The sequence below is a fragment of the Microplitis demolitor genome, chromosome 8, assembly GCF_026212275.2.
Source record: "Microplitis demolitor isolate Queensland-Clemson2020A chromosome 8, iyMicDemo2.1a, whole genome shotgun sequence".
Taxonomy (NCBI): Eukaryota; Metazoa; Arthropoda; class Insecta; order Hymenoptera; family Braconidae; genus Microplitis; species Microplitis demolitor.
In genome coordinates this window covers 852,775-855,346 of record NC_068552.1, presented here as the reverse complement: position 1 = coordinate 855,346, position 2,572 = coordinate 852,775, and positions in this window count along the sequence as shown.

The window sequence follows — 2,572 nt, the reverse complement described above, 5'->3', positions numbered from 1 at the left end:
TTTTCTTGGAATTTCTGCTCCCCACTTTCATACGTTTAGTTTTGTTCCCGACTATTCGTTATAAGCCCGTTTTATGTGATTTTGAATGTTACGTTGGGGGAGGTCTGATACAAAACTCTAAAGAATTCGTTCGGATGCAGTAACTGTCGATTATGGGGTAGAAGCTTATAACGGGAAGTCAACTGTATTTTTGGATAGTTACCATTTAGCAAAATTAAATCAATCGATCGCTTTCCCTCTTTCTCTCTGCTCTCTTTTCCTTTCTTATGATTCTTTCCCCTGAAAACCTGTTTCTCGAATGCATAAAATTAATCCAGCATATAAAATGACAAAATATACTGTCCTTCATAGCAAACAAATAATCCAAAAGCCTGCGAGACATTTCTAGTGCACATGGTTTTCGTGTGAAATTGCCAAAGTTTTAATGAGAAAGTCATTTGACTGGAACTTTCAGTTGCGACTCGTGAATCCATGTGTGTAACAAAGTAGTTACAACTTTTTTTATAAAAAAACCTAATCGATAAAACATTTCTCGCATTTACATATACGTCGAAAAGAGACAATGATGTTTTTCTTGAACTTACAATACTTTCAAGCTGATTTAACTTGGCTACAGTCAACCGGTTATAAGCCTCCCCATAATGAGCCTTTTTTCTTATCGGCAGTTACTGAATCCAAGCACCTCCCCCTCCAACTACTTTTTGAGTTTCGTATCAGATCGTTTTCTATATTTTGCGGAGAATAATGCAATTAATAGTGAGTACTCCTTAAATCTAAAACAGGGACTATTTACTGTTTCACAGCCATAAGTATACCAAGTAGTACTAATAGCTGTGAAATAGTGTATAAACACTATTTTTCGATAATTATCACTTTTTTTAGGTTTGTAGAGTAAAACTTAATTTATCTTTTATCATTGTAACCATGAATTACTTTCAAAGAAAATAAAAGAGGCTTATAACGAGTAGTCGAGAATGACACTAAACGGTAGTGGAGAGACTGAAATTCGAAGAAAAATTTCCCTATTTTCCCTAAACCAGTCTTATGACGAATCGTCGACTGTGTTAATGTTCAGACATAGTTTTTTAAAAGGATAGAATTTAGTCTCAATTTTGAATTGATGGTCAAAATTTGAAAAAATCAAAGAAGTTCTTTAAGATCAACTGATCAAGAATTAATTATTCTAGTGGACAAATCCTCTCCGTATCGTAATTATAAATGGTAAAAAAGAGGGAAAATTTGATCATAGTTTTTTTATTAGAGGCTAGACAGAGAAGGAAAGAGAAAAAGAGGGGGAAAGGGTGGAAAAGAGGAATAGATAGTTAATTAAGAAAAATGGTAGAAACTAGAAAAATACAAACTACATATCCGATTGAAGGATAGAGTTAAAAGAAAACACATCGGTACATTATTTTTTCTGTTAATATTCCGAGCGCATGGAAAAGAATTCGTGGCGCCATCTATTAGACTTTAGTTCAACATCAAAGAGTTAATTTTTTTATTGGTAAAATAAAAATTTCAATAGATGGCGTTACTAGTGCTATCGAACCTATATTTAAAAATAATGACTTGAGATTCTGATTTGCAATTTTTTTTTTTTTTTTTGAGAAATTTTTTGAACAAAATTACAAGTTTTCTAAAATTTGAAGTAAAATGTGGAATTATTCGTCATAAAAATTTTTTTGAGTTTTTGCTGTGAATGGTCAGAAATTTCAAGAAAAGAAATTTTTTTTTTTAATATTTAAAAATTTTTTTGGATTTATGTAAAAATGTAATTAAAATATTTTTTGAAATATTGAGTATATTTAAATTATGATAAAGTAATTTGTAAGCGAATTTTTAATTTCCATGTTAATGAGTCCTAGACAACGAGGAAGTATAGCAGGGGAAATATAGATAGAGGAAGATATGGCGGGGAAAGTAGAGCTTGTTGGCGGGTAGATTTTTAAAAAATCCTAAAGCTGCGCGCGCTTTACCTACATCGATCGAGAGCGTCGTGTGTCCGGCGAACTCCCTCTGGTTCTCACCCCATCGTCCGCTTTCATCGTTTGCCAAAGAGGAACTCGAGCGCCCTCAACTTTTAGGGTGGAGTCCAAAAGTTATAAAAATAAAAAAATCGAAAATTTATAAAAAATAAAAAAATTGTAAAAGAATACGAATTTTTTTTTCTTTTTTTTTTTTTTTATTTTTATTTTTTTTTTCTTTTTTTTTTTTTTTAGAATCTTGAAAAATTTTTTTTTATAAAATTTGGGTGAGAGCTCGAATTTTCTCGATTTTAAAGTCAGTTTTCTATGAGCCCAAGTATTTTTGAGGATTACTATTTACTCTAGCGTGTGAAAAGTTATTTTTGAAAAACAACAGTGGCGGATTCACCACAAAATTTAAGTTTTGATTGTCAACCCTGGTTCAGTTCTCCGGATATGAGAGCTAGGAATAGAGCTTGAGAGTGACCGAACAGAGGGATTCTGAGTAGAGAAAGGGGGGCGCGCGGGTGCAGGAGCGCTAAGTTAACCTAACCTCAAAATCCCAGCATCAATTCTAGAGCCCCTTTAATGCTCCACCCATCTAGTGC